The 25,261-nt window shown below is 41.9% G+C and overlaps 1 protein-coding gene and 1 non-coding gene across 26 annotated transcripts in view; one reads left to right on the forward strand and one right to left on the reverse strand.

The window, feature by feature from the left end:
• Positions 1-25,261, forward strand: part of MACF1 (microtubule actin crosslinking factor 1) — a 338,401-nt gene that overhangs the window by 56,021 nt on the left and 257,119 nt on the right. The gene's annotated exons all lie outside the window — the stretch shown is intronic.
• LOC112849050 (U6 spliceosomal RNA) lies at positions 9,971-10,074 on the reverse strand. The gene has a single exon (XR_003222500.1). It is a non-coding gene; the product is annotated as a U6 spliceosomal RNA (small nuclear RNA).

The raw sequence follows: 25,261 nt of genomic DNA on the forward strand, positions 1-25,261 counted from the left end.
ACACTTTGAGTTCTACCCCAAGGCACTGAATGGCAGCCTGCATGGCAGGTTGTTCAGAAAACCTTCAGGCCTGGGAGAGGGGTGTCTTTCTTTATGAGGGGTTGCTCCTCTGTGGTGTCTGACTCAGTTGATTGCCCATGGATTTCTAGAAGGCGAAGGCTTTCATGGTAAGATGAGCCAGAGCACCAGAGTGTGACTTTTAGGCAGATTGCTTACCCTGTTTTCTCATATGTAAAATCAGATTTACAGTTATTTTCGTAAAGACATTTTCAAAGATGAACATAATGATGCAGACGAACCATTTTGAATTTCTTACAACGAGATACTATAGAAATTTCAGGTTTTCTCCCCCTTATTACATAATCTATGTAGCTTATCCGAAGAGCCTGTGATTACTTGGGGGGGGGGGGGGGTCATCTTTTTGAGGCTAATTGAGTAGAAGGAAATTTGCAGCAGCTACTGACATCATTAAAGCAAAACCAAAAACAAATTAGCTGAGTGGAATAGTGCCCTGGAGTGGGAAGCTGTGAGGGTGGTGTTTGAACTTCACTTGTCCCCTAGTTATCTATGGAGAAGGTCCTGCCCCCCGAATTGTGCATTTAGCACTTAGCAAGTGGGCTTTACAGTTTAGCACTTAGGGAGTGGGCCTCACAGTTTCTGCTTTTGTCTTCCTGCCTTGGACTGTGTTGATAAGTAGTGTCTTGCCTGTGTATGGCTGTGTTCCATTCTGTAAACATCACTGCTGTAAGGGGAGTGCAGAGTTGGTTGTTTATTTTGTAAAAACCTGCCCCATTGCCATGTGATATTTGCCCAAGAGCTCCTGTTGTAGTGACATGCTTGTGGTGAGTGTGGCCCTTTAAAGGTTTCGTTCTCAAATGTTAGATGAACCCCTAACCCGTGTCCTAGAGTTTTAACCAGGGGAACGGTAATCCCAGTGGATCCTGGGCTGGAGTCTAGAGAGAAGGTGGCAGATGAGGTGGCAGATGATAGGCAGGGGCCTGTTGTGGTCTCCTTCCTCTTTTGCACAAAGGAGGGGCTGTCCTCTCCTGGGGAGGTATTTCCGCTCACTGCAACAAATGAGGGAGCACAAAGCCCTGTAATGTAATGAGGCTTCTCTGGTGACGTCACTTATAAATGTGGTCAAAGTCCAGTTCTTGGGGGCTAGCAAGCACGGGGGCTTAGAGATCAGTCCGTTCAAACGCTCTCACGTCTCAGCTGTCACTGTGCCATGCTGCCTACTTCTAGCCACTGAACCAACACAGCTGAGCAGGGGCATGAACGCCTACAAGTACCAGAAGTTCCTGGAGGGACTCAACAACCTTAGAGGTACAATGAGGCTTCTGGCTCCCTGCCTTTCTCCTTGCTGAATTTGTGAATGCTTACTGTGTTGTGTGTTATGCGGGCGTCTTTCCTTTCCATCAGCTGCTCAGGAGTTTGGAAAACCCTCTTACTCTGAGCTGGCCATATTTTTGTATGTGTTCCCACAATGACACAGAAAGGCTAGCATTGTAAGTGTGATGGTGGGTGACCAGGAGGGGATCGTTTCTGCTACTTCAGTAGCAGTCTGTTCTCTTGCTTGAATGTTGAATGGACAATGAAGAAATGTCTCCTGCTCTCTTTCTTTTTTTTTTCTTTTTCTTTTTTTTTTTGGTTTGATAATTTACTTATTTATTTTATTTGTATTTTTTTTTTTTTAGTTTCAAGTTTTTATTTAAATTCCAGTTAGTTAACTTATAGGGTAATACTGGTTTCAGGAGTAGAATTTAGTAATTCATCACATACATACAGCACCCTATGCTCATCACATGTGCCCTCCTTAATACCCGTCTCCCCACCAATCTCCCCTCCATCAACCCTCAGTTTATTCTCTATAGTTAAGATTCTGTTTTCTGGTTTGCCTCTCTTTTTTTTCCTCCTATGTTTATCTGTTTTGTTTCTTTTTTAAAAATTTTCATTTATTTATTTTTTAATTTACATCCAAGTTAGTTAGCCTATAGTGCAATAATGATTTCAGGAGTAGATTCCAGTGATTCATCCCCTATGTATAACACCTAGTGCTCATCCCAACAAGCGTCTTCTCCCCTGCTCTCTTGAGTTGAGCAGGGCTCAGGATACTCCCAGGGCAGTGTGGGTGGAGGGCTTTTGCCATCTGGCACTGCAGCCTCACCTAGGTGTAGTTGTTTCTTGGGCCAGGTTTTCCAGTCACCTGTGTGTATAGTGAGTCAGAGTCCCACCTGGAGAGAGCAGGAGTGGGGAGTGGTAGGGGGTGGGGGAGGAGGAATGCAGGTTGGAGGCCAGAGATGCCATGTAAAGGGTAAATCATTGACTTTAAAGGAGGTAACTTTTTTTTTAAGTTTATTTATTTATTTTGAGAGAGAGAGAGAGAGAGAAAGCATGAGTGGGGAAGGGGCAGAGAGACAGGGAGAAAGAGAGAATCCCAATCAGGCTCTGCAGTGTCAGTGCAGAACCTGATGTGGGGCTCAAACCCACAAACCTGAAGATCATGCCCTGAGCCAAAGTCGAACGCTTAACCAACTGAGCCATCCAGGCACCCCTAAAGGAGGTAACTTTTTAATAAAATAATATTTAAAGAGAATAATGTCTGCTTTACATGATTGTCCAACTCTTTGCTGACCACAGATGAGAAAAATGCAGGCCTCTTTTTGGCTCTTAAGGAAGAAGATAGATGAAATCTTTTTACTTTCTCTTCTGTAATTCATAGATGATTTTGTTTCCATCTGCTTAGGAAGGTGCTCAAACCATCCCTCTTTCACCAGCAGTCTAGATTCTGGATCCAGAGCAACCATGGGGTGGGTGCAGAGAGAGTAGGAGAGGTAGAGAGAGGAACAGGGATGAGGGAATGGCAGCAGACCTGGACTCCCATCCTGCCAGGGTCTGTAGATATTTTCCCTTCTTTCATTATGTGTTGAAGAACTGTTTCTAAGAGAACGTATATGAGAAGAGCTTTGCAGGCTATAAAGAGATATACAACTGTAAAGTACTATTCTACTAATTTCTACCTTTTCTTCCTTTTTGTCTCCCTACCACACCGTGTAAACATTTTTTCCCCCAGGACTCCTGAGAGCTTGAGCCAATCCCTTTTGGTTTGGGGCTCTGCAAGCTCATCAGGCATCAGGCAGGTCTTAGCAAGAATGAACCGAGTTAACTGTTGTTTCTCTGTCAAAGGCAATTTTGTGAGGGCAGAGGGAGTGTGGCCTTCTTCATCCAGAATCACGGGGAAGAGGTGTGAGAGGGGGACAGAACCCGTGGAACTTCTCAGGGACTCTCCTTGGGGCTTGTTGGGGCCTGGGTGAAGGGAGGTGCAAGAATGTACCTTTGTGCCATAGCAGAGAAGAGGTTCTCTTGCCCTATTTCCTGTCTTAGAGGGATCCTTCTATATTCTTGGGCATGATACCCACCCAACAGCAAGAGTCCTTTCCCTCCTCTGTTTACAAAACTCATGGAAGGATTATCAACCTTCATTAACTTGCATGTTCCTTCAGTAGAAGAAAAGATTTAGAGTAGAAACTCCTTAGTGTAGTTTTATTCCCTATTATCCTTGGCTCCATTCTTCTGATAAAAGGCCAGAGCTTCCTGAAGATGGACAGATGGTGGATGGAAACTACAGGAGATTTACTTATCTATAGAATTGGAGAATAGAACTTTTCTTTTTTGGTTCCCCTTTGTGTCAAGGGTTTAGATGAGCAGTTAAACCACATAAGGATGGCTGTGGCCTAAGTGAATCAAGTTTAGCAGTGACCTAAGTAGATTCCTGAGTTTCTCAGGAGACCACACCACAAATAACCCTGTCCTCCTCTGCTGTATGTGCTTCGAGAGTAAAGTGCAGATATGACCGATCAGGGCACTTCTTGTTTTCCTCTCATGAAACATGCATGGAGGAAAGAGTCCTTTTTTACTCCCTAAATACGGCTTGCTTTGGTCCTGAGTGTCTTGTAACTCTCCTGACTTTCTCAGTGGGGCTGATGGAACAAGTAGGTCTTGATTTGATCCATTCAGGGATGGTGCACACTAGGAAGGGCTATTTCTGCTTTTGAAAGAGGTTATGTTAAAACCAGCTTGGCAATCATTTATTTTCTTGACCCACCTAAAAAGTCCCCCCCGCACCCCCCATCCTTTCTGGCAAGGAGTGAGTAAGGTTGCTAGGAATGAACAAGTAACAGACAAGATCCATCTATCCCAGGGAGTGTCCTGTGTGGAGCTGAAATCAGAGAAGAGAAAGGACCACACTTACAGTGGTGGCAGCTCACACTCTACTTTCCCACCCCAGATACTAGGGTTATTTTGGTTCTAGCTCTCCAAGATGAACTCAGAAGCATTTACTACTATGGGCATTAAACACGAGGATATACATATGTATATGTATATATACATATATACATATATATACATGTATATATGTACACACATATATGTATACACACATATATGTATATGTATACACACACACAGAGTTTAGTGTCTGGAATGTGGCCAGAGTTCACCAAATGTTAGTTCTAGACCTTCTTTCCCCTGTCCCTCCCAGAGTCTTTGAGTCAGGGTAAGTCCTTGTGCTTGCTTTGGTTCAGAATGAGCTGGGTCAAGTTATACTCTTGTAGTGCATTGACATGATTGGTTCCAGGTCTCTTCCTTGATCTCACTGGAGGACAGTTATCAAGGTTGAGACTGGAAGACAGTGGCATTAGTGATAATAGTAATAACAGTAAGCACTCAGCAAATGTTAGTTATGGACTGGGCCCTGATCTAAGCATTTTACATGCATTAATCCATTTAGGTCCTAAAATACTCACATAACAGGTGGCTTACATTGGTAAACCCAAGGCTTGGCTGGTCTGAGAACATCTGTCCTGCTAAGGCTTTCCTGGGAGTATAGCAGCCAAGATGGCTGGTGCTGTCTGGGGACCAAGTGCCATAGGGGGTTGAATACCCACAACTGCCCAAGTGTATGTGTGACACTCATGGGCACCTTATTCTCTGGGGGAGTACAGAGTATGGTGCTTTGAAGTGAGGACAATAGATCTTTTCTCTCCACACTAGCCTCCTTGAGCTGTGTCCTGTTTTCTCATCCTACATTCATGTGTATACACTGTGTAATAGTCTTTATAGACTATAATGTATGAGATACAGCAGTTTGTCTTGTTCATTCACCCACAGAAAGCACCTGATTTAACCTTCCTTCTATCCCAGAACTTGAATCTTTCTCAGGTGAGAGAGGTATCTGGAAAGAGGGCATGTGGTTGTTTTGATATGGTCTTTATACTCATTTCTGGAATGTTGTTATAGGTCTTAGACAATTATTTCTCCAACCCTGGGTAGCCAGGCAGATAGTTAGATACAAGGCATTGCCTTTGTCAAACTGTCCTGTGGGCTGAGTTTCACACACTGCGTCCCCTGATTATGGTGAATGACCACTTCCCTTTTTCATTTCACCTCTATCTTTGTGTATTCCAGAGGAACTGACAGAAAGAGGTCATAGGCTCCCCTTTTCATTGAGTTACCTACTTTGCCTTTCTTGAGATGATTCAGCTTACAGCCATTCTTCCATTTAGTGTTGAAGGGAACCCAGTGGGAGAATAGAGACATTGTAGAAGTCTTTTGAAGTTCTGGTCCCCAATTACTTGTGACTCCTTGGTGCTTTGACACCAGGATTGGGGCACAGTATATCCCATTGCTGTTGCTGCTTCTGGGCTTTAAGGTTTACTTCTCTGTTCTGCCAAAAACCATAGTTATTAAGTGATTTCTGCCCAGATGGATCTTTTCTGTGGGTATGACGGGTTTTTTTTTTTTTTTTTTAATTTTTTTTTTTTTTCAACGTTTATTTATTTTTGGGACAGAGAGAGACAGAGCATGAGCGGGGGAGGGGCAGAGAGAGAGGGAGACACCGAATCGGAAACAGGCTCCAGGCTCTGAGCCATCAGCCCAGAGCCCGATGCGGGGCTTGAACTCACGGACCGCGAGATCGTGACCTGGCTGAAGTCGGACGCTTAACCGACTGCGCCACCCAGGCGCCCCATGACGGGTTTTACTATTGGCCCAAGTCCTGCTCTTTGGCAGAGTCCAGGCCTGTGCCGTGGACTGGCAATTGGGGATTAATAGGAAAGCAGATATGTGGTTAAGGTTGAATGATGAGAAGGTGGTTCTCTAGTCTTTGCTAAACAAAATTGGGATAGGTCTGTGAGATAATGACTGATTAAAAAAATTTTTTTTGTTAATGTTTATTTTTTATATTTGAAAGAGAGAGTGTAAGCAGGGGAGTGGCAGAGAAAGAGAGAGGGAGATCGAGGATCCAAAGCGGGCTCTGTGCTGACAGCAGACAGCCCAATGTGAGTCGCAGACTCATGAAGAGATCATGACCTGAGCTGAAATCAGATGCTTAACTGACTGAGCCACCCAGGCACCCTGATAATTACCTATTTAAAAAAAAAAAAAAAACAACAACACAAGTGTATCTCTGGCTACTTAGGTAGCTTAGTTGGTTGAGTGTCCAATTCTGGATTTCAGCTCAGGTCATGATCCCCCAGGGTCATGGCATTGAGCACCGTCTCAGGTTCTGCACTGAGTGTGGAGCCTGCTTAGGATTCTCTCTCTCTCTCTGTCTCTCTCTGTCTCTCTGTCTCTCTCTCTCTCTCGTCCCCCTCCCCATTTGTGCATGCACGTGCTCTCTCTCTCTCTCTCTCTCTAAAATAAAACCAAAAGACACATAAAAAAAACCCAAAACAAATATACCTCAGTACTCACATACTTTCACCCTTCTTTTCACTCTGCATGTACTGTTTTGTTGCCTTTGCCTGGAATACCATTATCCTTCTCTCTTTATATCAAACATCTCTTCTTTCAGTGCCTAGCTCATTGTTACTTTCCCCCATAGTTCCTTTCCTTTCCTTGCTTTCTCTCTCGTCTCTTTCTTCTTCCTTTTGCATTTTGAGATAGAGTTCTCTTTTCCTCATCAGTGTTGCCATAACACTTTAAACGTACTGATTTTAGAGCATGCTTATAGTTATTAACTATGGTTATTAAACATGTTATGTTATAGTTACAGTTATTAAACATTTGATTTTCCTCCTAGTCTTTACTTCTTTGGCAAGTTTCCTGTAACTTCTGTAAGCCTCAGTTTTCTCATTTGTAAAATAGGGATAATACAACTTACCTCCCAAAATGTTGTGAGGATTACATACAATAGTAAGTGTGACATCTGGCACAGAGTCGGAGCCCAGAAGATGTTTTTTATACTGTTGCTAAAAGTGGGAACTAGACTCCTTTCTTCTTGTATCTTCTTCCCCTGGCACATGTTAAGCATGAAAGGACATTTGAAGAATTGAACTAAACTCATGTATCCAAATGTCCTTCAATAGTCACTGCAGAGGGTTAAAAAAAAAAACCCACAATACTCTGACATTGGTGCCTGTGCTGTGTACATTCACAAAACCCTTTTTGTGGTTTCTCTCTTCACCTCTAGATTATTACTCCCTTAAGAAACTACAGTTGTTTTATAGTCCTACTTAATTTTGGTCAAAAAACGATATTATCTAAGACTTAGGCTATTTTGAAACATTAAATCCAATCTCAAAGAATGAAAATATACTGCTCTTGAAGACATTGGAAAGATGGTATTACTAGTCTGGAGGCAGTTCCAAGTGAGGGGTTCCAAGTATGTTTTGGGCAGTGGCAACGTTGAGCAAGTGAACAAGGTGACTACTGACAAGGCACACACTCAGTTTGGTTTCTTAGCTGTGAGGTGTTTGTCAAGCCCTTTTTCTCATTCTCTTACTTTGGACATCCAGTGAGTAGGCCAGACTGGAAGACTGTTGTTATTACCATGTCTGGGCATGCAGGAGAAGTCCTCATACCCTGACATGTACCTTTCAGAGATTGACCTTTTTTGGGGGGAATTTTCTTCCCCTCTTCAATGTGGCTAATAAAGAATCTCAGGAAAAAAAAAACACTTTTTTTCTTCTGCCATTAAATAGATACACTATTTTGGCCTTGTAGAAAGCATAGAAAAATAAAAACCAAAAATCACAAAAATCCTACAACCTGCAGATTATTGTGTTCATAACTTGTTGTGTTTCCATTCAATCTTTTTCTTTTCTTTTTAAGGTTTTCTTTTTAAGTTATCTCTATACCCAGTGTGGGGCTCAGACTCACAATCCTGAGATCAAGAGTCACCTGCTCTATGCACTGAGCCAGCCAGGTGTCTCCCATTTAATATTTTCCTATCCGTATATACATAACGTTTTGTTTTTATATGTTTGTCATTATTGTAATGTAGTTCTTTTTCTTGCTCTTTATTATTTTGTAAGCATTTTTATGCCTTTACCTGTTTGTTTAAATCATTTCTTAACAGCTTGTGGAATTTCCTCAAATGAAAGGACCATTTATTTAACATTTCCCACTTGTGGGGCATGTGTGTTTCCAATTTTTTACAGCTGTACTATTATAATCCACATCTTTGTAAATAAAATCTTCTGTGCATTTCTGATGATACTTTTAGGATAGGTCTCTAGAAGTAGAATTACTGGTCCTAAAACATATATTCAAAGCTCTGGATGTTGGTTTTTAATTTTATTGCACTTCTAAAAGCTATTCAAGTTACGTGTAACACTTTGAATACCCCTCTGATAGCTCTTGGCCTCTTGTGCTCTAGGGATAGCACTGTCTTCAGGCTCGGTGGCCAACTGGTTCTGATATTTTACTGTGCAGTTAATTTCATCATGGGACAGGTGCCAAGTGTCTCTTTCACTTAGTCAACAGCTCCCACATGTCATCATCTCATCACTGCACTGTTTTATTCTGAAACTTTTCTCCTAGCAACTCTGGACATTTAAATGGCTTCACTGATCCTCCCAGCCCTAGTACCTTTTCCTCTTGCACTGAGAGATCCATCTGTGTTAATCGGGAAACGCAATACCAAGAATGACCTAATCATTGCTCTACAGAAATCCTGCATTGGAACCCCAGATTGGTCCAAGGTTGAGATTCTCTTTTTCTTTTCTTGCTGTTACTGAGCTAGAAAATCAGGCCAGGTTAACTTGATAGAATTAATTGGTTGACAAACTGCTATGTCATCACTCTTGCTTGTGGTAGGTGACTGCCTCGGAGAGAAATGGAGCTGGTGCCGTGTTTTAAATCAACATATTACAGTCAAGTGCAAATTGGCTTCTGTTACTTGGGACTGACAGGCTTAGGGTAGAATTATAGACTTGATGAGAGTTCAATCTTGTTTCTGACTTGGAGTTGACATCCTGGAGCAGACAATGTGGGCTTTCTAACTGATGATAGACTGGGGTGTTTGGAAATTAGCTTGAGGACTGAGAGAAGGAAGGTACACGTGTGTGCAGGGCGGTCAATAAAAATGTCTGTCTCTACAGCAGCCAGGATAGTGGAAAATGGCTTGAGTCACCAACAGACAGGATTGCATCCTCCACAGTGAGAACTGTCTACCCCTCCCATTCCCAGAGCCCTTAAACGAACCTATCACAATGGGGTGATTCTCTCCAGTGCAAGGAATCTGGGAATCTGCATATTTCTGGGGTGAGGCCTGTCAACATCTTTTACAGTACTACGCACCTACTTAGACTTTCAGTAAATCCTGTAGTTTTTGGATGCATGATGGTTTTGTACACTATTAAAGTTTATGCCCTCCTTAATTGTGTGTGTGTGTGTGTGTGTGTGTGTGTGTGTGTGTGTATTTAGCTCTTTTTAAAAAAATCTTACTTTTTAAAGTACTTTTTACACCCAGTGTGGAGCTTGAACTCACAACCCTGAGATCAAGTGTTGCATGCTCCACCTAATGAGCCAGCCAGGTGCTCCTCTATTTAGCTTTTTAAAATAATTTTTATTTTTTCTTTTTATCTGAGTTGACACACAATGTTACATTAGTTTCAGGTGTACAACTTAGTGATTTGACAAATTTATACATTGTGCTGTGTTCACCACGAGTATACCTACCATCAAAAATATGGAATGCTTCATGAATTTGTGTGTCATCCTCAGACAGGGGCCAAGCTAATCTCTGTATTGTTCAAATTTTAGTATATGTGCTGTCAAAGCAAGCACCTTAATTGTGTATTTTTTAGGCTTACTGCATGTTACTGGGCTAGAAAGGGTTATCAGTACAAGTTCACATTGGGGTTGGCTTCTATTGCTGCTGGTTTGAAATGCGTGGGGAATATGAGATTCCATGGCATAATGATCCGTACTCTAGATTTTCAAATGTGTGGGGTAGTTCTGTGTTTTTTGTTATGACAGGAGATGACTGTTACACTATGTCTCGCTCTCAAAGAGTGAGCCTGTATGTTAGCAAAGTATAAATTATCATTTTCCCCTCATCCTTGGTTTTGTGTTTTTTGAAGTAGTTATTAGTATTGTCCCCACCATTCTGCCACAGTTTCTTTTGGCAATTTTCCTGGAGAAACGCCAGGCTATATAGCTCTAATCATATGTATTATTCATTACAGCAACTGTAGGCATGGACCCTCTGGATGAATATCAGTTGCTAAACAGTATCTTTTGCTCATTATGGAGTGGCAGGAACCTTATAGACTTCCTGGTTTGATACATCTTGAAATCCTTTGATTTGGAAGATGAGTTTTTATAATTTGTTATCAACTAACTGGTTTATTCCCTGATAATGTTCATGCTTTCTGTCTCTCTCTCTCTGGAAGTGTCCGTATCTTTCCCCTTCCTTCTTTTTCTTCTTCTTCTTTTTTTTAAAATTTTAAACATTTTTATTCATTCATTCATCTATTTTTTAGAGAGAGAGTGAGCAAGAGAGAGTGGGGGAGAGGGGCAGAGGGAGAGAGAGAGAGGATCTTAAGCAGCCTTCACGCTCAGCATGGAACCTGACTCAGGACTTGATCCCACAATCTGGGATCATAACCTGAGCCAAAATCAAGAGTCAGGTGCTCAATGGACTAAGCCACCCAGGCACCGCTCTTTTTTTTTTTTTTTTTTTTTTTTTAAAGATTTTACACATCGGGCTCTGTGTTGATAGCTTGGAACCTGGAGTCTGCTTCAGATTCTGTGTCTCCCTCTCTCTCTGCCCCTACCCTGCTCACACTCTGTCTCTCAAAAATAAATAAAATTAAAAAAAAAAAAGTCACATGCTCCATCAACTGAGCCAGCCAGGCGCCTCCTCCGACACTCCCTTCCTTTCATTGAGAACCTTTTGCCTATCCAAGACATTGAGGATACAAAGATTAATGACAATCCCTGTCATTGAGGGATTGTCAGTCTCTTGCATGGTCCAGTGGGATATCTATCCCGTCTGTCTATTTATCTGGTGCTATTTATAGGGATACGAACAAAGTACTGTGAGAGCAGAGGTGGAGTGATTACTAGGGGCAGCCTGGTGGGTGATGGGAAGACCTGACAGCAGAATTGGTATTTGAGCCGAATCTTGAAGTTGGGTAAGAGTTTGCCAGTTAGGGGAGAAAAGGTATTCTGGAAAGACAACAGGTGTGCAAAGGAATAAACTCATGGAAGTCTGTTTCCTCTGGGGAAGAATGAGAAGTGTTGTGAAGTAGGAAGCTGGGGAGAATAGGCAGTTGTTTAGGGTGAGAGATGAAGCTGGAATGGAGAGTTGAGTCTGTGTTATAAAGGGCTAAGCAATAATGTAGGCAGTAGACAGCACTAGATATTTTCAAGGCAGAGAAATGATATAAACAATCAGGGGCTTTTTGATAGAGAAGTAGAACTCTGGCAGCAGTATGAGGTCATATAGAGAGGTAGGGCTGCACCTGAAGTGGAGCTGTATGTATCTGATTTTAGTTTGTCCAGGACAAGAGAAGAAGAGAGCAGGTACATGAAATCCTTCTAAAAGGGAGTTTGGTTTTAGAAACAAACGGATTGTATATTGAACTACAGTTGGAGTGGAGACACTTTTCCCGCAGCTCAAGTTGAACATGACCCTGTGTTGTGCAATGGTTTGTGTTTGGGTCGGTATTTCCTGGGACTCGTCAGGTGATGCACTTCGGCATGAGGCCTGTGGTGTAGCCGGGAGAATAGCAGCTCCAAGTGTGTGTCAGTGATAACAAGGGAGAAGCCCATTTAGCTCCGCGTTGGGCTTCTGTTTCTTTGAAATTCTCTGGGCTGCAGAACCTGGCCCAGGACTCCCATCTTTTCATGACCCTTTACAGATAGCTTGGAGTGTGGACTTCATTATGTGTTGGAGTGTTGGCATTTGATACTGTCCGTGACCTCTCTGCCTATTCAAAATGTTCTTCTCTGTTAGCTTCAGTGAGGGCATTTCTTGGTTTTCCTTTACCTTATTGCTGCTTATGTGCCTTTGCTGAGTCTTTTCTTTTTTCTGACTCTACCTCTGGCAGTTACCTAAGGGGTGAGGCAGTGTGGTGAAGTGGGAAGACCAGGGCCTTGGATCCAGGCTGGTTTGGGTTAAAATCCAAGTTTCTACATTTATTAGCTGAGTGACTTGGGTCAGGCTACTTACTTTCTCTGAGCTTCCATGTTCTCATCTGTAAAACGGGGATAAGAGTGTCTCCCACATAAAATTATGAGGATTACATGGAATGGCACAGGTAAAATTCCTAACACAGCGGGACATGTAAATACACCATACAGACATAGCTGGCATTATGATGCTGCTCCTGACCTTTTCTGTTGTTGTTGTTCCTCTAGCCAGTTCTTCTGGCGTCAGCTTTTCTTTGGAATTGCAAACTCCCACATCTGTCTTCTACTACTTAAAATTTCTCAGTGTTTTTAGCTGTTATTATTTTTATTATGGTAAAAAAACATGTCATACCAAATCTACCCTCTTAACAAATTTTTACAAGTACAGCACAGCATTGTTAACTGTGTGCACATTTGTTGTGCAGCAGATCTCTAGAACTTTTTCATCTTGCGTGACTGAAACGCTGTGCTGGTTGAACAGCAACTCCTTGTCCCGCCCCACACCTCCATTGGCAACCACCAGTTTACTTTCTGCTTCCATGAGTTTAATTGCTTTTATAAGTGGAATCATGCAGTATTTGCCATTCTGTGTCTGGCTGATTTCACTTAGCCTGATGTCCTCAAGTTTTATCTATATTGTAGCATGACAGGATTTCCTTATTTTTTAAGGCCGAATAATATTCCATTGTATGTATAAAAATCTCAATTTATTGGTCTGTTTTTCAGCTGCCTGCAGGACATCTGTACTTGGATATCACTTTGAACTCAGTATTTTCACAACCAAGCCTAGACTTGGCTTTCCTCCTTGTTTCCCCAGTTTTGACAGTTGTGCTCACATTTTTCCACTGTCTTAGATCAGAAACCCTGGAGACATCTCTGGCTCCAGTCTCTTCATCAACTCCCATTTTCAGTCTGTCATCGGGTCCTTTTGTTTCTTCAGAATTTCTCTTAAGTTTGTCCCTTTCTTCCCATTCCCTTTGCCATGAGTCTGGTCCAGTCACTCATCACCTCACGCCTCAACTACTGCAACTGCATCATATTTTGTTTTTGGTGCTTTCTGTTACCAAAAGTAGGACAGACCTTTTATTTTTAAATTATTTTTTTAAGCTTACTTACTTTATCTCTACATGCAGTGTGGGGCTCAAACCCACGACCCCGAGATCAAGAGTCGCTTGCCCCTCCAACTGAGCCAGCTAGATGCCCCATGACAGACTTTTGTATTCTGTCCCCATCCGACTCTTCCAGGCTTATCGCATGGAATTTCCAGAACACTTTCAGCTGAAGACAGATCCATCTCCTTTAAAAAAAATTTTTTTTTAATGTTTATTTAGTTTTGAGAGACAGAGAAATAGAACCTGAGTCGGGGAGGAGCAGAGAGAGAGGGAGACACGGAATCTGAACTGTCTGAGCTGTCAGCATAGACTCTGAGCTGTCAGCACAGAGCCCGACGCGGGGCTCGAACCCACGAACCGTGAGATCATGACCTGAGCTGAAGTTGGATGCTTAACCAACTGAGCCACCCAGGCGCCCCAATCCATCTCCTTATTGTACCTTGAAGTGCCTCATTCATTCTCTACTGCGGCCATTTCTTAGGCAGTTTTTACCTAGAATGCCCTTTATACTTCACTGAAACCTATCCATTCCTTCCAGCCTCACCTCAGGCCTTGCTTCTCCATGAAGACTTCTCAGATTATCACTGTTCATGCTGATGTATCACTTTCCTGCATGGTAGTTTTGTCTTCCCATTGAAATTGTAAGCTTTTTGAAAGGAGTGTTTAATAGATGTCCCATTTCTGTAACTCTCATGGTACTTAGCCCATACCTAGCCAGATTTTAGTGCTCAGTACTGAACGCTGATAAGGTGTGGTGACCAAAGTGAGTTATTCTTTCATTTGACAGATATGTATGAGCACTCACCGTGTGTGCTGTGCTAGGCCCTGGGGTCTAGTGATAGACCGCACAGTGAGGAGACTACTTATCCTGTGCACAAGCACACAAAATATTGGTTGGTTGAGTGAATTTGAGGAAACCAGGTCAGACTCTAAGTGAGGACAAGTGACGAGAAGAGGGAGACTTTAGAAAATAGTCATAAATGAAACAATAATTTATTGAATGTCCTCTGATGTTGATTTATTCTGGGTATTAGGGATATACCAGAGAACACGGCCAAGTCTCCTCCATTGTAGAGCTTATATTCTAACATTTAAAGGTACTTTTAGGGGAGCCTAGGTGACTCTGTCCGTTAAGGATCTGACTTCGGCTCAGGTCATGATCTCGTGGTTCGTGAGTTCAAGCCCTGCATCGGGCTTTCTGCTGTCAGCACAGAGCCCACTTTGGATCCTCCGTCCTGGCTCTCTGTTCCTCCCCTGCTCATGATTGTTCTCGCTCTCTCTTTCAAAAATAAAGGAACATTAAAAAAATTGTTTAAAAAAATAAAGGCATTTTTAAAAGGAACACTTAATATTGAGTGAAGCCCACGTGTAGGAGGTGAGCAGTGAAGGAGTTAATATGCTTGTAGGGCTCTAGGCTTTGTTGAAACAGATGGTTTCTCTGCCCTAGGGAGTGTTTTTAAGGGGGATTAGAGGACAGGGCTGAGTAGGGCCTGAGATCTCTCTCCTTCACTCCCTAGCACACACACACCTGCTGTTCCAGGGCCTGGTGAGCCATGTAACTTGTCTCCCCCCTTGGTGGGCACTTATTTGTAGCTTGTAAGTATGGCTTCAGGGCTGGTTGCATGCTTCTGACCTTTCTTACTTTCCTTTCCTTTTATTTATTGTCCAACATCAGTGAAGTTCCATTTTAATTTAACAGATGTTGGGACTTGTCTGAGTTCCTCTGGTTCATGTCTACTTTTACATAATTGTAATCCTGACCTATATATGTGTTTTTTTTCCAATCCAGTTTTTTTTTGGTGGCAAAATACACATAACGTAAAATTTACCATTGTAATCGTTTCAAAATGTACAGTTCATTGAGATTACATACATCTGTAATGTTGTGCAACCATCACGGCTAGTCTAGCTTCAGAACATTTTCACGATTCCAAATGGAAACCCTGTACCTATTAAGCAGTCACTCCCCCATCCCTTCCCCTCCCTCAGCCCCTGGTGACCACTAATCTGCTTTCTGACTTGTCTATTCTAGATCTTTCCTATAAATGGAATCCTATAACATGTGGCCTTTTGTGTCTGGCTTTTTTTCACTTAACATATACATGTATGTTTGCATGCCTGTTTCATGTAACATTGTAAGGATTTTTTTTATTTTTTTTTTATTTTTAGTGTTTCTCTATAGTCATGATAAGTTCAGTTATAATGTTGGTAATGGCTTCACTTAGCCATTCTCTTAGTTGTTGAATGCTTGGGTTGTTTCCAGGTTGTTGCTATATAAAAACTGCTGCAAGGGACATCTCCCTGACTATGCTGTGTTGTCTTTCAGAGGACTCTGTATATTGCACACCAGCTGCAGAAACACCATTGTCCTTGATTAGGATAGTGTGGCCTGTTATCCAACTCTGTGGGAGAACAGTCAAGTAATGAATTTTATATAGAAGGGAGCATTATACTTTGCAACAGAGAGCTTGATCACCGGGGAATGGCAGGGAAAAGAAAGCTTTTTTTCCCCCTACTGTCTAGAATTCTCTGACACTGCCTCCACCCCCTTGGGTGTAGGAAGGAACTGATTATCGCAGTTGAAGATGAAATGTTTTATTCATTTATTCATTCAGCAAAAATGTGTGTGCCTACTGTAGGCCAGACATTTGAAATTTGCTGGTGGCTTGAGCCTGGCTGAGCAGTGCCTTTTACTCCACCTGCCTTTGATACTGCATGGGAGCAAGATGAGGGCCTGCTTCCTGGGTAATCAAGAGAATTCAGAGTCCTAAACCACATGGGACCTTATTACCTCATGGTTTAACACCTCAAGGTTTTGTACCATTATAGATAACAATCACAGCTTAATTTGGGCTATTCACTCCAGGGGATTTCAAAGCTGGGCTGAGACTCCTCATACCTGGCTACTCTTGTTTCCCACTGTGACAGAGACCTGGCTGCTAGGAGATATGCCTCTGGGCCTGTGTCCTCATAGTGGTTTTATTCATAATATCCTGGGTAAGGTAGCAAGGGGAGGGGGCTGTTGCCTGGGTATAAAGGCTTTAGGCACTTTAGTATCATAATGCTACTATGCTCATGCAGTGGATGGGGGTGGGAGTGTCAGAGATTCAGAGTTTAGCCCAGATCTATCTGGGGTCAGTGCTGCCGGGGCCTTCCTGACTTCGGGCAGACTGTTTCCCCTCCTTTTTTCCCTCTTACTGACCTATTTTTAAAAATAGTCTTAATTTCCCTTTCCCTGCTGGGAAAATATTGACTACTTAAGGCCATTCATGGCCACACTATGCCTCTAAAACCCAGTGCTAAGTGGAGAAAGCACTTGAAACAATTGCCAGATCTTAGCAGTTTACTTAGGAAAGTGGGGTGATTTGGGGTGAGAAGCACAGAGGCTAGTGAGAGCACCCAGAGTTAGGCCTCATCTCTGCCCTCATCTGCTACCACTTGTTGCTTTTCTTCCACTGTCAGAACTTGATCTGTTATGTGTCTGTATCTTCAGATGTATTTTTCTGCCTAGTGTGCTTGAAAAACTGTCAAACATTCCCCCTCTCAGGAAGGGCATAGAGGAGAGAGGGCCTAGACCATCAGGCGTAGTAGGGACTCTGTTCTCTCTCTTTCTCCCTAGACCCTGGACCAAGTCGGCCTGGAGTTACTGAGGGGTGGTGTGTTTATGTTTCTGTGGGCTGGTTTTACTGACTGAGACACAAAAGCCCAAAGCACAAGCCATTCCCACAAGCCTAACATTTTCATATTTCTTTCTCTGCCAAAGAATCTTTGGTTAGGGTTAAGAATAACTAGTCTGTGGAAATACCAAGGCCTTTTGTTTGCCAAAAGAAAAGGGCTTTTGATTAAGGCCTTCTTCACATTTTTTTTTCTTTTCCTTAAGCTGCTGTGGGAAGACTTGAGAGCCTGTGAAGGTACCGTGTTTGAGGGGTTTGGGGGGAGGAAAGATAGCTAAAGAGAACTGGAGAGACTTAATCAGAGACTTTTGCAGAAGTGGAAAGAAGGAAACAAAGGAAATGATAATATTTCTCCAATTTTTGGTGATTGCTTTTGCTAGCCTTTCCTTCTTCCTGTTTTTTATGAAATACATCCAAAATGAGAGTTCCCCAAGGATCTACACTGCTGATGACCTTGGATCCCACGTTGTCACTTAGTGTGTCAACTTAGCCTTCCCCTTTTGGCCAGAGTTTTTCAACTATAACATGAGGATTGTGATAGTGCCATTTTCATACAGTGGTAATGAGAAGTGAGTGAGGTAATTATGTAAAAAGTACTTAGAACAGTGCCTGGTATATAGTAAGTGCTCAGGAAATATTGACTGTTCTGTAAATATTACTACTGTCTTGGGGCGCCTGGGTGGCGCAGTCGGTTAAGCGTCCGACTTCAGCCAGGTCACGATCTCGCGGTCCGCGAGTTCGAGCCCCGCGTCGGGCTCTGGGCTGATGGCTCAGAGCCTGGAGCCTGTGTCCGATTCTGTGTCTCCCTCTCTCTCTGCCCCTCCCCCGTTCATGCTCTGTCTCTGTCCCAAAAATAAATAAACGTTGAAAAAAAAAATTAAAAAAAAAATATTACTACTGTCTACTACAGATGCTGAGTGTAGCTAGCTTTATTTTTCTGATTTCAAATGTTGCTGTGTAAGGCTATCAGTCAGACCTTTGTCTTTTTAGAATAAAAGGAGGTAGAGGTTCTCATCAGGCATGGTCTTTTTGTCAGTCAGAGGCAAAGGGAAAGACTTATTCTCTATGTAGACACTTCTTAGAGGTTCAGTGTCTCCATAGTTGAATGTCAACAAGGATTCCATTTCATTAAGAGGAGCTTATATTATTACTCTCTGGCAAAACTGCTCTTATTTGTGGGATGGGCGTGGGTCATGACTCCAAGAGGTCATCTACTTTCTTGGTCTTTGATTGAGGGTAGTGAGGTTTCTCGTGCTCCAGGAGAACCTTGAACTGAGTTGTAGAGGAGGTGCCCCTGGTCTTCCAAATACACAGTAGTGAGAGAAGCAGGAAAAGGAAATCTCAGTAGGGAAAGGGGGAGTCCTCAGGGCTGGTCTGGCCCCAGTGACTCTAGTACCAGGCTGGGGGAGTGTCATTAATGGCACGTCCGAGCAAGTGCCCAGCCACTCCATTTCCCTGGCCATCCATGAGAGACCTGCTGTGCTACCCATCTTAAGTCTCTGGGCTGTTTTGTAAGCTTGCCACTTCCTTTCCCGAGTTGCTGGTGTGTGGCTAGAGGGTGACACAGATATTTAAGTTGGTGGTCTCTTTCTTGGCCTTTTCTGTATTGTCTTGAGCTTTTAGGAAGGATTTCCATGTCTGCCCTGTCTTCCCCACAAGGTGAAGTCTCATCTTACCTCTTGCAGGAGATTAGATCCTAATGGCAGCATATAAAGTGAAAATCCCAAAGAATCAAAATTGTCTTTGAAAAATACCTTAAATGACCCATAAATCAAAGTATATAAACATGGTTTTGTGTATATGCCAGGACAGAGTTAGAACACTGCATGGAGTAGTTGGCTTGTAGTTAGGGGGCATTTTATGGTAAGAAAATAAGTCTTCTCAAACACTAGAATCATATTCAGTATTCAAGGTGCTGGCAGTGTGAGACCACATGGGAACTGAGACTCACTGATGTCTCAGATTCACATCCTCTCTCTCATATTCACCTTGGTGCATAACCTGACCTTGGCATAAAACCTCACCGAGTGGAGCCGTGAGCAAACCTGTGTGTGTGTGTTTAAATTACTTCTCTCTCTGTGGTCAAATTTGTATAGTTAAACGCAAGTGCGTTGTGATTCTCCTGTATCCCTTTTTGCTGTTTTTCTTATTTCTTCTGTTTTTTAAATCTTTGTTTTCTTCTCCTAAACCTGATTTCTAGCTCTCAGCAGTTCTTTTCTCATCCAGAATGCTGATTTGTGTGTTTGCCTTTTGCGTTTATTTGTTTTCAGTGTTCAGGATTCTTTCAAGGAGTCTGGGAGAGAGTGCGAGTGGCTGGGTGTGGGGAGACCTCAAAGAGTCTTCTTTTAAATTCTGTAGTCACAGTTTCGGCTTTCTCCACTAACTTAAGATTTTTATCCTTTTCATATAAGGCCTTTTCTTTCTTTCATTTTCTTCCCTTTTAAGGCCATTTTTCTATAGAAAATTCCTGCTTAGGGTAGGCCAGTTAGAAATGAATTCTCATTATACCCACTAGACTAGACATCACTGGTTTAGCTCTAGAGGTTTAGTTGGTTCGTGGATCAACCCCAGATTTACAAAGGTAGATGAGCAAGAGCCCACCCAGAGAGGTCAAAGGACACTTTCCTCAAATCACCCAGCTGGTTATTGACAAGCCGAAACTATGACCTGGTTTCTCTGAATCCCAGTGCTTGCCTTTGAAGCCTTGGAGAGGAACGGTCCTTTGAAAGACCCCAGCCTTTGGGGAATTGTGACTTCTTTTGATTAACTTTATTTCAGTTCCTTTCCTTAACAAAAATGCCAAACAATACAAATGTCAAGAGGGTTAGGAATTCTATTTCAAAGATGTATTTGAGAATTATTTGAGAAAGTCTAGAAACTTGGAGGTATGTTAGGATTTCCAAGACCAGGAATCACTGTTATTGGCCTGGGGATTTGAGAGAAGGGAAATTGGTGACCATAGTTATAGGAGGACCAGGGTTTGTTTAGGGCATCACCTGGAACCCAAAAGGGTAGTTAAGGTCAACAAACACTTGTTAAATTCCATTCTTTGAAAGGCACAGAACTAGGTGTTGAAAATACAGTCATAGGCATGGCTTTCAAAGGGCTCACACAGTCCTCTGGTCAACTTGAGAAAAGAAGGTATTGTGTGTATTTGGAGAGCTACCTTAGCAAAGCCGTAATTTCTCTTGTCCTGATTTGGTCATAGAACTGGAGGAGATGGAGTTTCTGTTCATTGGGACCTTGGAAAGCTGAATGCTAGTTTGGTCTCAAATAGGGTAAGGTGGAGTTTTCCTAGTGTCTCAAGAGTCAGTGGTATTTACTCAGTGAAAGAGGCAGTTGGGGAAACATGGAGTTCTTTATACCCTTTCCTCCTTTTCTTTCTAATGTTTTTCCTTCTGGGAGCTCCTGGTAAATAGTAAAGCTAGGTAGTTTCTCATACTTAAGTTTTTTTTTTTTGTTTTTTTTTGTTTTTGTTTTTAACTATTTCTTTTGAGCAGTGGGGACTATCAGAAATAAATAACTGATAAGAAAAATGATTGTGAAAGATTGCCCTTCCTGCATGTAAATCAAACAGTAATCAGGCTTGAGGGAAGTCTATGCTGTCAGTATTTTCAGACATAGAGACAGAAGGAACTTCTGTCTAGGAGGGCCATATAGTTGTCCTGGTCTTTGTAACCCCACTCCATCCTACTTGTCAGGTTCCTTCAGCTTTTGTTGGTTCAAAACATCACATTTAACAAAGGTCAAAGCTGCAGCCCTTGCTTTCTCAATCCTAAGAAAATGGATTATTTTCAGCCATATGTTTCTTCTGTACCCCAGAAAAAAACCTAAAACAAAACAAAACAAAAAATGAACAACTGAAACCCTCCAATAAAACAAAAACTTCAGCAACCATGATTGGCTTGTAGAGCCTCAGGTGTTGGGCCAGCTCATAGGATTTCTTATGCAGGACTTTTCCAGATTGATGACTAATGTACAAAGAACTGCCTCAGGCCCTGCTGTCATCATTTTGCTGTGCAAGGAGGACATCATAGAAGGGTCCAGGAACCACCCCCCATGTCATTCATAACATTTTTATTGCTGTCTGAGAAGGGGATGGTGGTGGTCATGGTAGGAGCATTTGTGTGTGTAGAGCAAGGTAGGACTCCAAGCCCCATGCCCAGTTTCTAATTGGTATTGGTAATATACCCTTTCAGAGAGTCAGCTCTATGAGGTAACTTTGTGGAAACATCTCAGTTCTGTTCTATGCACTGTTTGTTTTGTGATCTACCAGCAACTGTAGTGAATGGGAGAGCCTTTGCCTTCTGAAGTGCCCTTAGGCTGTTCCCAGTGACCCTCCAGTCTTAAGAATCAGTTGGGTGAGAATAATGCTGAAATCCTGTAGCTGTTCGGCTCAAAAGAAAAACTGCACTGCTATGGTGATAAAGCTCCCAATTGAATAAGGAAAACGGCAATTTCCAAGAATCTGGGTGGTAGTTATTTTAGTCAAGTTGAGAAATGGGATCACTGAGAAGGATTTCCGCAGTATCTAGGCTGTCAGGGAAACAGTTATTCCCCACTGCCTCCTATTTACAAATTCCAGGAGAGGAGCTTGAGGCCTCAAGGTTGTGTCCCTGTCTTCACTATGACAGTCCACAGAGGCCTTCCACCATACTGCTTTACAATTCACTGTAGTTTTTCCTTTTACAAATACTTTATATCCCATATATATATATATATATATATATATATATATATATATGGAGTGGGATTACAAAGACCATATATATATATACATATATATTTGTATATATATCTTAGTACCTCATAGATGCTGCACGTGCATTAACAGTCTTCCTGAAACCTGAAAATACAAGAAATATAAAAATACACACTTTATGAACCTTGGCTTCTGGGAAGCCAACTTGGGATTTCCCTTGTCTATTTGTCCTATCAGACTCCTTGAGAGGGATGGTAAGAACATTTCCCTCTTTTTCCCTCTCTGCGGTTCACCCAAATGGGACAAATTGTTGGATTCAATAACATTATTTTCCAAATGATTCTTAAGGCATGAGGGTCACTGAGATTTATTTTTAAATTCATAATCTTGGGTTGAGGGAAAGCAGTTGTCCTTACTGAATTCCCTTGTGGAGACTTTCAGCTGCCCAGACACCCCCACATCTTTACTAGGCACATTCCAGCAGTCTTAAAGCCCTGGCCCTCAGGAGTGAAATTCTGGTCTGGCGTCTCACTCCTGGAATCCTATCATGAGCCATGGCCATGCGTGGATTAGGTGTCAGATTGAAAAGCTGAAGAAACAGGTGGCATGTGAGCTTAATATAAAACTTCCGGCTTGGTAAAGTGGTTTTGGAGACTTATGCTTATTGAAAGTTTCCTTCTGCTTTCTTGTTTGCTTTAGCCATCTTTTGATGGTCTGCTTAGCTCCCTCCAGAGTTTTCTAGGAGCATCCTGGAAGCCTTCAGAATACAAGGAGTTAAACTGCAGTGAACTTGGAGAATGATTAAACCGTGATTAAGTGATATTTTAACTTCTGTTTACAGAGGAGAAATGGAAATCATCAGGGGAAAAAAGTTTGTAGTTTTGACTGAAGTCATCTTATCTTTCTTGGCCAGGGCTGCCTGCCGTTTTTAGTTTCATTTTTAGCTGCAAGGTGAACTCCCCCCACACTTCTGTTCTGATGTCCATCTTGGTCTTTGGTCATATTTCTCTCTCTGTCTCTGCCCACAACTCCCTTTCTTCCCACCTTGACCTCTGCCTCTTTCCCTCCCTCCTTCATGTTATTGGTCTAGGAAAGCCAGTTCCACTCAGAACAGAGGTGGAATGGGACTCGGCTGCTCTCCTATGTCTTCTGTTCCTTGAAAGCCTTGAGATGAAGCATCGATAGGAGATTTGGGATATTTGGAAAGCCACTAGACGAGTGGAAAAATCACTAGATAAAGAATTGAAGATGCCGGGGTTGAATCCCAGCATTGCTGCTTATTAGCTGTATGATCTTGGATAAGTTACTTCATCTCTGTAAGTCTCAGTTTCCTATTCTGTAAAATGGGGAGATAATTCCTGTTTGTAAAAGTAGGATTTAGAGAGGATTAGTTATGCATATAAAGATTATTCTCTAATCCTAAGAAAATGGGTTATTTTCACCCAAGAGGTATTTAATTATGTTTGAAAGTGGGAGCTTTGTAGTGTAATCGAAGAGGTCAGAGTTGATGGTAGCTAGTGGACTGCCTTTGGTTAGCTTTTTGCCTACTTAACTACATAATGTTAATTGTATAGTTTATATATTATAACATAAAGTTATACTACTCTTTGCCTTTATTCTAGTCTAGTAAATACAGTGGCAACCCAAAGGAGGGCTAGATAGGCCTTTAGTGTATCCCTTCCCCCAACCCCCTCCCCTCCTCCCTTACCCCAGCCACTCTAAATGAACACATTTAAGTGCAAATTGTTTGCTATATAAATATAGCACCAAGAGTTGCTATGATTGTGTCCCCTCTTCTGACCCAATTGTTATATATGAGTCCATTTTATTGAAAATGTCTGGTTCCCTACTCTGGTACTGATGCAAAGATTTATTTCTCTCAGAAATTATTTGTGGCCAATTTATATAAAAGAAGATGTAAAATAATCTCTGAACATTTTATTTTGTCTCATTTGAGGCATTTCTCTACCTCATTGAGGTAGAGAAGTGGGTCATAGTTATTCCATCTTTTGTCGTTTACTAAAGTGGAATGAGCCAAGGCCAGTGGGGCCTGGCAGATCACAGGACCTTTGCTGTTCCTCTCAGACCTAGTTAAGCTCGGCTAAGTCTCTAGGTCTTAGAGTACTCAGCTGTTTTGGAAACTAGTTAAAAAGCATAATGTATTGCAATATGAAAGACACTTTGTGGCTTTCTAATTAGTATCTTTTAGCATTTTATTTCTTTTCAGGGGGGGTCCTTAAAATCAAGTATCTCCAGTGTGCTAAGTATTTGATAGAACATAAGGAAATTTAAGTATCAGAAAACAATGGCTCAGATTGCTTCTTACCTTATATGTTCATGAACTGGAAGAGTTAATATTGTTAAGATGGTAGTACTCCCCAAACTGATGTACAGATTCAATGTAGTCCCCACCAAAATCCCTGCTGGCTTTTTTTTTTTTTTTTTTTTTTTTTGCAGAAATTGACAAATTGACCCTAAAATTCACGTAGAAATGCAAGGGATCTGTAATAGCCAAAATAATCTTGAAAAAGAAGAAAATTGGAAAACTCACATTCCCAATTTGAAAACTTATTATAGTAATCAAGACAGTGTGGTATTGGCATAAGAATAGGCATATAGATCGATGGAATAGAATTGAGAATCCAAAAATAACCCTCTACATTTATAATCAGTTGATTTTTGACAAAGGTGTTGAGACAGTTCAATGGAAGTAATTGTCTTTTCAGCAAATTATACTGGGACAAGTTCATATCCATATGCAAAAGAATGAAGTTGGACCCCTACCTGACACTATATGCAAAAGCTCAAAATGGCCCACAGATCTATGTGTAAGAGCTAAAACTATAAGAACATTTAGGAGAAAATTTAGGAAAAAAATCTTTGTGACCTTAGATTAAGACATCATTTCTTGAGTATGACACCCAAAGCACAAGCAACAAAAGAAAAGAAAAAAATAGATAAATTGGACTTGATCAAAATTAAAGACTTTAGTGCTTCAAAGGACACTATTTTTTTTAAGTTTATTTATTTATTTTGAGAGAGAGAGAGAGAGAGAGAGAGAGAGCGTGCGTGTGTGTGCGCTCAAGTGGGGGAGGGGTAGAGAGAGAAGGAGAGAGAGAAAATCCCAAGCAAGATCCATGCTCAGTGTGGAGTCCAACATGCGGCTCAGTCTCGCGACATGAGATCATGACCGGAGCAGAAATCAAGAGTTGGACACTTAACTGACTGAGCCCAGCTGCTGACTGAGCCCACTGAGTTCCAGTGTACTGTCCCCAGTACACTACTTAAAAAGTGAAGAGACACACCACAGAATGGGAGAAATTATTTACAAATCATATATTTAATAA

This window comes from Puma concolor, chromosome C1 (genome assembly GCF_028749965.1).
Source record: "Puma concolor isolate L17-30 chromosome C1, mPumCon1.1.hap2, whole genome shotgun sequence".
NCBI classification, from domain to species: Eukaryota; Metazoa; Chordata; class Mammalia; order Carnivora; family Felidae; genus Puma; species Puma concolor.